We start from the raw sequence: 11926 nt of genomic DNA, 5'->3' as shown, positions 1-11926 counted from the left end.
TAATATAAATATATAAATAAATAAAATAATAAATATATAAAAAGAGTCAAATTAACATACGCGTTACGGCGTTAGGGCGTTAGCATGTGTTAAGAGGATAGTAAATTATTTTTCTAACAGTTTTATGTTTAAAATTCTCTCACCCACATGATATTCGGTATACCTTCAGACCAAAAGAAAAAAAAAAAGGTTAGGTCACACATAATTCAAAGAGGAATTTTGTACAACCACCACATGTGGTCGAGTTGGTAAGAGACCGGATTAGAATCCCGTCGACGCTGATTAGAGTTTAAATCATAATCTATTCTTAGTGGTGATAGGAGCATTTTAATGTGGTATTTTAATAGTTAATTCCTCACATTTTGCTTAGTTAATTCCTTAACGAATCGATTTTTAACTCAATTTCTATTTTCTTAGGTACATTGGAGTAAATGATGGTGAAATGAGCATTAGGTCCACACTTACCTATAAATGGTGGAGAAAAATGGAAATGTACTAAAATGTCAATTTTACACATTTTCCTACTCCGGCTAGGAGAAACCAAGCCAAGCAAGGAAGAAGGAGCGGCCGCCTGACCAAATGAACTCCAAATGAGCTGAAACTTTCCAGATCCATTCTAGACATCCTAAGGATCGTTTCTTATGAAGAGTGCCAGAGCTAGAATTGAGTGGAAGGCCTTCAAACAGTCAGCCCAATTTCCTGCAGAAGCAAAACTGGAAAACTGGACCCGTAAGGAGTCCAGCAGCATTTTCGGCCCAACCACATGGAATAAAAATCTGAAATTTTACCAGGGTGATCTGCACTCATAATGGAACATTTTTTATGAAGAGGTCATAGTGAAATTGGGAATGCTTGTTGGAGAAATAATTGAAGGAATAAAGGGGCAGAAACTGATCTAAAAACAGCTCAACACCACATGTTCAAGTTTCCTACCCACATGAAGAAAGCTAGATGCTTTTCTCTTTTTCCTTGGATATATTTTTCTGCTCCAATAGATCATCATCACTTCCATACTTCTACACCTTCATGCCTTGCTTTCATTTCATCATTACTCCATCTTTTCCATATTTTACAAACCACTTTCATTATTTTTCTTCCATTTATCATTTCACTCTTCTTTTTCTTCCCTATATAAACACCTTCTCCTCTCACTCTAAAAACAATTCCTTCATCCATTTCATCTTCTTTGTCTCTCCATTTCCATTCCATTTTTCTCTCCATTCTCTAGTTGCAAAATTCTGCGTTTTCAAGTAAGAAGAAGAAGAAGAAGAAGGAGCCGGGAATATCATATCCTCCATCGTCCACCTTGAAGGCTTGCTTCCAAGATTCAAGATTTCAACGTTTCAAGCACTCCATCTCCATCTCCAACTCACGGTGTAATTCATTCTTTTTCCTTATTTAATTTCGTAGGAATTTGTTTCTAGTTAACAATAACATTAAGGGCAAAGTTTAAGCCCAATTTCTATGTTTGAATAAAAATTGTGATTTCTTTATGTTGATTTTTATGTTGCTTATGTGAGATTGCTTAATTGATTTTAGATTATGGAAAACTTTTATATGTATGTGTTCTTTGATGGCCAACTTAGGATATATGCATGTAATTGGTGCTAGATTTAAGTAGTAAAGGCTTTGGACAAAAGTCGAAATCAATTAAGGAGGATTGCAAATAGATGGACTTTTTCATACTAGGTTGTGCACTTTGGTTGACATCCTTTCTTTGTTCTTCATGCATTGAATGTGTTCTTGATTAGCTAGTTTTCTAGGCTATGATTGCATGTTCAATAGGTTTAATTTAGGTGCTTTCACTTAGATTAAATATTCAAGGAAAGTAAAATATGGGAAATCATTTGCTTCGAATGTTTCACATGGTCAACTTATTTCTCATGACATAGATAATCAACTATAGGAATTGTAATTGGATTTCATTCATATGATTGTAGTTTTGATCTTTGTTTCTTGTGTTCCACCCTTGTATATGTGTTTTTACACTTTCTTTATTTCATTTAATTTTAATTCCAATTCTATAATCTCAAAACCCCCCTTTTTATATTAACTTGTATATATTTTTATTCTTTATTTTATTTTTGTACATAATACTTTTTACTTTATTATTTTAATTCTTTATTTGTTTTTGACAATGACAGGTGTACCCTCAATCCCCGGAATAGAACGATCCCTATTTGCTTATACTACTAACGATGTTTTCAGGGTTAAATTATGCGCTTGCTTTGAGCGTATCAATTTTTGGCGCCGTTGCCGGGGATTGAAAAATCACTTGTTTTTGTTTATAATTGTTGTATATAAACTGTTTGATACTTAGTTTAAATTAACTAGGTTGTTTTTTTTTTTTATTGTTGAATACGAGTTTAATTGTGAGTTGTAAATTAAAGAAGGAATAGGTGAAGTCGTGTTTATTAATATTGGCCTAAACCCCTTATTGATACCTAGTTCAGGTCCCTTAAGGTTGAGGGCGGCCTTTATTAACATTCATTGAACTGTCTAACACACTTAGGACCTTTTACATCCTAGTAAGAATATCCTATGTGAGATGGTGTCTAGGAAGGGGACAACGTTCATGACGGGTTTTTGAATCCAGAAGTGCTTATAAATGGGCTTAGCTCATGCCAAAATGGATTTTTCCTCTCGTGTTCACCCTCCCCTACCTGGCCATTTCAGTAAGGTTGCCCAACGGATGTAGGAGGGACTTTGTGTCTAGACGACTATACTTGGGCCGCACGTCCACTTGATTTACCGCTTGGAATTATATTTGATATCAATAATGTTTATAACAAAAGAAATACTTGTGCATACTCTTTACGTGTAAATTATTTTGTTGTTTCACACTTTATACTTGTAAAAATACTTTTTACGTTTTATACTCACTTGTGTACTTAACTTGTGTCTTATGTACAAAATACTTGTTAATTATACTTGTAGTTTGTAATTCATAGTTACTTGTTTTTTTTTTTTTTGTATTTCTTTGTTAATATTAAGTTACTAACTTTATTTAATGTAGGTACCGTCTGGCTGCAAGACGTAAAATACAAGCGCTGCTTGGGAGGCAACCCAATTCAGAATATAATCAGATTTGCTTTCTCTTCCCCTTTTACTCCTCCATTTTCTTTTTGTTTTAGTAGTTATTTTCGTAAATTCCATCCCTATATGCTTACTTATTTCATTGCATGCTTTTAATTGATTACATTGAGGATAATGCAATATTTAAGTGTGGGGGAAGGGATTTATATTTTTGTCTTTCATTTTGAATCCTATAAATATTTTTGTCTTTCATTTTGAGTCCTATAAATATTTTTGAGTCCTATATTTTAAAAAAAAAAAATAATAATAATAATAATAATAAAAATAAAAAAAAAAAAAAAAATAAAAAAAAAATATGCATTCATTCAGTCTTATTAAATTCAGCTATTTACAAAAAAAAAAAAAAACAAAAAAAATAATAATAATAATAATAATAATAATAATAATAATAATACTCTATACTAAGCTATGTCTGCATCTCTGTAGGAGTTGAGGCTGAGCTCAAGGGAAATGTGAGAGCCACCGCCATAACCGCTACCTCTCTCGGAAGTAGTCTTCATGATGCCCAAGATGTCCTCACCATGCATGGGGAACAATGGAAGGGTTTCAATCTCCTGGTGATCTTCTCCTCGTTGTTGCAGGGATGTTTGTCCTCCTGTTGTGCCAAAAGAGTTGTACTGGTATTAGTGTTGAAGTGTGAGGAAGAATATGAAACAAAATTTAAATCAAGAAATCCTTCATTACCAGTAGAATCGGTGGAACCAAAGTTGAGATTAATGGATCTACCATCATCAGTAGAACTAGTGGACCCAAAATTGATGTCAATGGATCCACCAGCTGGCCCAAAATTGATGTCGATGGATCCACCAGCACCAGTAGAACCAGCTGGCCCAAAATTGAGATCAATGGATCCACCAGTACCAGGAGAACTAGTTCCCATGGGCACTTGAGCAGCCTGATTGCACCTCTTCATCTGCTTCTCTCGAGCCCTGACATTCTGGAACCAAAAATAAATGTTCTTGCCCTCAACATGTCCATACTGGTTCAGCTGGAGACAGATCTCGTGAATATGCTCTGTAGTTGGGCACGTAACTCCCTTGTCGTAGTAAAGATCCTTGAGGATCCTTATTTGATCTGGAGTAGGAACCCACCTGGCACGGCTTCGCCAGAAATCTGTGTTGGCACTACTCCCGGCTGCTTGGTTGTTTCCTCCATCCTCGATTTGTTGCTGGGTTTGTAGCTCCATCAGTTGCAGAGTTCGTGGTTCCATGGTGATGGGTTGAGGGGATGTGAAGATCGAAGAGTAAAGTTGTCGAGTGTTTGAAGGAGTTGTTGTTAAAGGGATTAAGGATGATGATGGTGTGTTGGAGATCTGAAAGTTCAGAGGAAAGATGGGATTGAATCAACTAGATGGGAGAGAAGATCAGAAGAGAAGGATTGAATCGAAGAAGAAATATTTTGAGTTTTGAAAGAAGAGGAAAGCTGAAGAGTTGGGAGAGAGGGGCTGGAACTCAGGAGAGATTTTCGTTCCTTTGGAGTGAACAGTTGCGCCCTCAGAATGCACCTATTTATAGAGCGAGGTGAGCAGATCTCCACCGTTGGATGGACGATTCCTGTGATTCATTCTACGCGTTGGATTAAAGTCGCCCTGAAACCCGGAAAAGTTGTTGGCGCGTGGAGAGCGTGTAAGGGGACCGAGGGAATCTCGAGGCGCTGTGGCAGACAGCTGTAGCCGAAAGCAGATTTGACTGCCGTAAATCACGGAAGGGATAAGCCGTGACACAAGTGGGCCGTACTTGGGCCTGTCTCGGATCAAGGCATCACTGTAGCTGTGGGTGGAGGCCTGATGGGCCGAGTTTCAGAAACAGTTTTGGACATGATGGGCCGAGTTTCTGAAACAGTTTTGGATGAGTTGGGCTGGGTTTCTGCAACAGTCTTGGATGTTTTGTGCCGAATTGTTGAAACAGTTGAAACAGTTGGTTTAAATAAAAGGATTGGTATGGATAATAACGTGAGCAGCCGTGCTCGAGTGGTTGAGTGTAAAGTTCGTGTACAAGAGGTCTGAGGTTCGAATCTCGCCTCTCGTTTATTTTTATTATGTTCGTTTATGACATAATAAGTATAAAATTTGTACACATTATATTAAGCACAGCTTGTGCTCCAGTGGTTGGGGACAAAGGTTTCGTGTAGCAGGTTAAGGTTTCGAACCTTGCCTCCCCCGTTTTTTTTTATTTATGTCACTCCATCAGAACCCTCCTCCGAAGGCTGAAACCAGCAAGAAGGCTGCCACTCGCCCGCATACCGCTCCTCCAAAGGAGTAAATGGAGGTACAAGTCTAGGCTGAAAGACTTTAAACATTAAGCGCTGCATGGGAGGCAACCCATTTCAACCGTAGCTGTGGAGGAGCCATCAACGCAGATTTGCTCTCTTAAACTCTATCTCCTCTATTACTATTTTCTGATTGTATCTTTGTTATTTGCGTTTTTAGTTTTTGTTTTTAGGTTTTCTTGAGTTAATCATTCCATTCACATGATAATTGTTCATTGCATGCTCTAACTTGTTTAACATTGAGGACAATGTATGATTTAAGTGTGGGGGGAAGGATTAATGCTTGTAGTTAGTTTTTGTCATAAAAAGAAAACAAAACAAAAAAAATCGAAAAATGGCAGAAAAATAAAAAATTTCGTTGCTTTTGTTTTTGTTTTGAGTCTTAGGATGCCTTTCAACTGTCTGGGATGATTCTATATCTCTGAAATCATGACTAAAAGAGGATCACAACATTGAGATGATTTTAAACATGGTATTCTTTGGTTAATTGAGATATATGAAAAATGTGTGCCTTGTAGTGGATATGGATTGCATGACCTTGGTACAGAATATGAGCATGTTAAGATGAGTTGTGATTCATAAAGCCATGTGAGATAATTGAACCATGTCCCTTTTTCTTGGAGTGAAATGAAAAATATATTCTTAATTTCTTGGCGATGTTTTGATGATCTCATTATTCTTTCATCTTGATTGACTGCTTGCCATAGATTAAGTTTAATGGACTAGAGAATGCTAGAATTCGCTCTTGTGCTTGTTGAGACGTGATATCAATACATGGCCCTGATTCTGGAAGGGATAGAGGTTCTCTAGGAATTACCACCATTGCCAAATAAACTTGTGTCCCCATTTGTGCCCGTCGTGGGACCCCTCTAGATAAGCCCCTTTTGAGCCTACTTTGAGCCTTTTCGTTCATCACCCTTAAAATCCTTAACCATGAAGCTTAGTATAGTTACAACCCTACCCTTTGTTCTAAGGACTTAGTGGAGCTATCTTTTGAGACATACTACATGGGTTTGGTGCTAAGGATGAAGATTGAGAAGAGGTGAAAGTTCAAGTGTGGGGATAGACTTGTCCATAAAGAAAAAGATATGTTGAAGCCGTGAAAAATGAAAAGAAAAGAGAAAAATTGTGTACGGCTAAAAAGAAAAAAAAAAAAAAATATATATATATATATATATATATGTTTATGGACTTTCATCCCCCATACTTAGTGATTTTGGAGTTTGCTTTGAATTGAAGGCTCACTACAGAAAAATTTGGCCTTTGTCCATTTCACTAGAGTTCAAGGGAAGTTTATATTGAAGATTGAGCCCAACATGAAGACATTTGGCTCTCTTATATTACCTCTATGGAGAAGTGACGTTTTTGCAATGCCTTGGTGAAATATTTCGAGATCTCTACATTCATATGAGCTCTACTAGGTTTTTAGGACACTTTGATAATCCTTACCTTTCATTTCTTTAAACCTTGAGCCTTAGCCCCATTACAACCTTTGAGAGGACCTTCTTGATCCTTAAGATGGGACAGCCTTTGATGTGGAGATGAGTTACAAGAGTTGAACCTATGACTTGGGTCCATTCGTGCAAGTAGTTGATATCCTTCATGAGATCTTTTGAAAAAAATTATATTCACAAAGTGCTTTTCGTTTCTTATATATGTGAGCTATTTGACTGCCTTAAAATATGTTCTCTCACATATAAATGAGTGATTATAAGCTTTTAAGCATTGCCTTGATCTGAGAGAAGAAAGAGTGGATATACCTTGTGAGGATATGAATCATACTTGTCTGAAGCATGCTAAGCTAAACCCCAATCACCATTATTACAACCAAGTCCTACTTGTGTATGTGTGGATCATATGTTTTAATTAACTCTCGAATGCTTAACATTGATTCTTGATTGAGTGCTAATCTTGGTGTTGTGAAAGTATGAGATTTCTGAGACAATATGTTAAAGGGCAATAGAGGTCTTTGTGATGTCAACATCTTGGTCTTTGTCTTTGAATTTACTCTTTTATGTGTGACATTTTTTTTTTCTTTGTGTTTTGCTTTGTGTTTTACGTTTTTGGTTTCTTTGAGTCTTTGTGTTTTTGTTTCCATACTTAGTCATTTTTTTCGTTGGTTTCTTTGTTTTGTGTCATAGTCTTTTTGGTTTGTTAGTTTTTGATTTTGCTAAGGGACTAGCAAAAGCTAAGTGTGGGGGAATTTGATAGGAGCATTTTAATGTGGTATTTTAATAGTTAATTCCTCACATTTTGCTTAGTTAATTCCTTAACGAATCGATTTTTAACTCAATTTCTATTTTCTTAGGTACATTGGAGTAAATGATGGTGAAATGAGCATTAGGTCCACACTTACCTATAAATGGTGGAGAAAAATGGAAATGTACTAAAATGTCAATTTTACACATTTTCCTACTCCGGCTAGGAGAAACCAAGCCAAGCAAGGAAGAAGGAGCGGCCGCCTGACCAAATGAACTCCAAATGAGCTGAAACTTTCCAGATCCATTCTAGACATCCTAAGGATCGTTTCTTATGAAGAGTGCCAGAGCTAGAATTGAGTGGAAGGCCTTCAAACAGTCAGCCCAATTTCCTGCAGAAGCAAAACTGGAAAACTGGACCCGTAAGGAGTCCAGCAGCATTTTCGGCCCAACCACATGGAATAAAAATCTGAAATTTTACCAGGGTGATCTGCACTCATAATGGAACATTTTTTATGAAGAGGTCATAGTGAAATTGGGAATGCTTGTTGGAGAAATAATTGAAGGAATAAAGGGGCAGAAACTGATCTAAAAACAGCTCAACACCACATGTTCAAGTTTCCTACCCACATGAAGAAAGCTAGATGCTTTTCTCTTTTTCCTTGGATATATTTTTCTGCTCCAATAGATCATCATCACTTCCATACTTCTACACCTTCATGCCTTGCTTTCATTTCATCATTACTCCATCTTTTCCATATTTTACAAACCACTTTCATTATTTTTCTTCCATTTATCATTTCACTCTTCTTTTTCTTCCCTATATAAACACCTTCTCCTCTCACTCTAAAAACAATTCCTTCATCCATTTCATCTTCTTTGTCTCTCCATTTCCATTCCATTTTTCTCTCCATTCTCTAGTTGCAAAATTCTGCGTTTTCAAGTAAGAAGAAGAAGAAGAAGAAGGAGCCGGGAATATCATATCCTCCATCGTCCACCTTGAAGGCTTGCTTCCAAGATTCAAGATTTCAACGTTTCAAGCACTCCATCTCCATCTCCAACTCACGGTGTAATTCATTCTTTTTCCTTATTTAATTTCGTAGGAATTTGTTTCTAGTTAACAATAACATTAAGGGCAAAGTTTAAGCCCAATTTCTATGTTTGAATAAAAATTGTGATTTCTTTATGTTGATTTTTATGTTGCTTATGTGAGATTGCTTAATTGATTTTAGATTATGGAAAACTTTTATATGTATGTGTTCTTTGATGGCCAACTTAGGATATATGCATGTAATTGGTGCTAGATTTAAGTAGTAAAGGCTTTGGACAAAAGTCGAAATCAATTAAGGAGGATTGCAAATAGATGGACTTTTTCATACTAGGTTGTGCACTTTGGTTGACATCCTTTCTTTGTTCTTCATGCATTGAATGTGTTCTTGATTAGCTAGTTTTCTAGGCTATGATTGCATGTTCAATAGGTTTAATTTAGGTGCTTTCACTTAGATTAAATATTCAAGGAAAGTAAAATATGGGAAATCATTTGCTTCGAATGTTTCACATGGTCAACTTATTTCTCATGACATAGATAATCAACTATAGGAATTGTAATTGGATTTCATTCATATGATTGTAGTTTTGATCTTTGTTTCTTGTGTTCCACCCTTGTATATGTGTTTTTACACTTTCTTTATTTCATTTAATTTTAATTCCAATTCTATAATCTCAAAACCCCCCTTTTTATATTAACTTGTATATATTTTTATTCTTTATTTTATTTTTGTACATAATACTTTTTACTTTATTATTTTAATTCTTTATTTGTTTTTGACAATGACAGGTGTACCCTCAATCCCCGGAATAGAACGATCCCTATTTGCTTATACTACTAACGATGTTTTCAGGGTTAAATTATGCGCTTGCTTTGAGCGTATCAAGTGGCCAGAGGAAATGAAGTATTTTGACATGAATTTCCGCGCATAGATTAATCTCTGGGCTTAAGAAACCTTTAAAGATAGTATATAATTTCACAGATTCATTTTTTAGCCTAAAGCCTTTATGAAGTACCGTGTGGTAGGCCTCATCATTTAGCCCTTCGACCCTAAGTCCGCCCTAAACCCGCCCGGCCCTTACATTCATGCAAATGAAGCCCAGCCCTACCCTACGGCCCTGCCCAATTGAGCCCGTAAGGGCCAAGCCCCGCCCAGCCCTAAAAGCCCTACCCGGCCCAACCCTAAAATTTATATATTATTTTTATTATTTTCTATTACATAGGCTTTGTTTTCTTTAACTATTATTTTCCTTGTTACACAACAATTAATATTGATAGATTTAGAGAGATAGTTAATTGAATATAACCACCTTAACTAAATTAATAAATGTTATAAGTTAATTTCTATATATATATGTGTGTGTGTGTGTATTAAATATGATCAACAAAAAACAATTAGTCTTGTATTATCTATATAATCATTGAGCCACATTTTGAGGAAAAAAAATAATGAATTTTTTTATTTTGGTTATACAAAATAAGGCCCCTAAAATTTAGGGTAGAGCCGGCCCTAACCCGGCCCATGATGACCCCGCGTGTGGTGTGATTTAGGGCTGGGCATTTAAGCCCGAAAACCCGCAAACCCGGACCGGCCTGTCAAAGCCCGACCTGTTCGGGCCGGGCCCTATTTTTTTTGTCACTAAAACGGGCCGGGCCGGGCTTGCACTTTCAAAGATATGGTTCGGGCCGGGCCCTGCCATTCAAAGTTAGGAAAACCCGTTTAGGCCCGTCTAAGTTAAAAAGGATACATATGTCCATATATTATTGGACCTCATATAAGGCTCAGAATTTCTACTATAGGATCAAATACACCAAATTGTTCCTCACAATACCTAAAGTCCAATACGACTAACCTAATCAACACACAGCCATTTGCCCATTTCTTCAAACCCAATCGAGAGTAGAGGCCGCCTCCTTCACCTTCAGTCACAGTCCTTCCCAAACGGCCAAACCCGATCCACCAACGCTGAGACAGCGAGACTCACTCTCTCTCTCTCCACTTCACCTGCACTGCGAGACGCCGAGAGCCCGCAAACCCGATCTGAAACCAGCGCCTCCGATCTGAAACCAGCGCCTCCGCCTCTACCATATCCACCAACGCCGAGACTCATTCTCTCTCTCTCTCCTGTTCACCTGCACTGCGAGACGCCGAGACTCACTCTCTCTCTCTCTCTCTTTTCACATGAAGCTGTGAGTTTGTGAAGGTGTTCTTCTTCGAACTGGTGGCTCCGGAAGTGTTCTCCTTCGACTGATACTCTGATAGTATGATTCCTTCTCCGCCGAAGGTAAAAATTCATCTCCCTTCTTCTCGTCCTTTTTCTCAATCAATCTGGCTCCCCCTTCTTCTAATATGATTTTTTTTTCTCCAGGAAAAAATCAAAAGCAATGAAGGCCTTCTCGATCTATGAACATGCTTGTCCGATCTTCATGTAACATGTAAATTTTTTGTTTTCTTTGAGCTATACCGTATAAACAAGGATATATTCCTTTGTAGATCTATTAAAGAGAAAGGGTTCACTGTATAAACTCTTGTTTTCATATTCATCAGTTTATAAATTCTATAATTCGATCAGTAGGATCCTTGCTCATTTATTGTATTATGCATTAATACAATTAATTTACAATAGGATGATTTTATGACTACCATTGAAGCTTTCAATCTGCTACTAGACCTTCGGCATTGATACAATTTTGAGTAGGATGATTCTTTGTATTGGTTTCTTGATATGCTTTATGTGGTTCAGGTTTCAGGGTTTATGGTTTGCCTGATTATGATGCCACTGATTGTTAGGATCTGATATAACTTAGTTTTTAAGTTTAGAGGGATATGGAATGTCTTTCATGTGACCTAATTTTTTTTATTTTGGTGATTTCACTCATCTACAAATCAGATTGTCCAATTTGGAAGATTGAGCACATCATGCAATTATAGAAGTGGTGGATGGAAAGAAGCAGGAAGTTGGACGTGAAGTAAGAGCAAAATGCAGGTATTGTGAAACTGACCTTGCTGGAGATTCTTCTTTTAGTGGCATTGCTGCATTGCTGGTGAACTGCTGGATTGAAGATTGGAAGAATGGCTACTAAGTTGCTGTATTAGAATTAGGACTTTCTATTTCATTGCATATTTGTACTTGAATTTGGACTTCGTATTTAAATTTGGACATTTTGTATTTCAATTGCAGCTTTAATTGTTCTTGATAATTACTTGAATTTGGGTATTATGGATATTCGAATTTGCAGCTTGAACTTTGGATATTGATATTGTGTTTTAATTCAAATCTTTACCAAGTTGATATGTGAATGAAATCTAGATATA

This window comes from Rosa rugosa, chromosome 6 (assembly GCF_958449725.1).
Source record: "Rosa rugosa chromosome 6, drRosRugo1.1, whole genome shotgun sequence".
Lineage (NCBI taxonomy): Eukaryota > Viridiplantae > Streptophyta > Magnoliopsida > Rosales > Rosaceae > Rosa > Rosa rugosa.
This window is presented reverse-complemented; position numbering follows the sequence as displayed.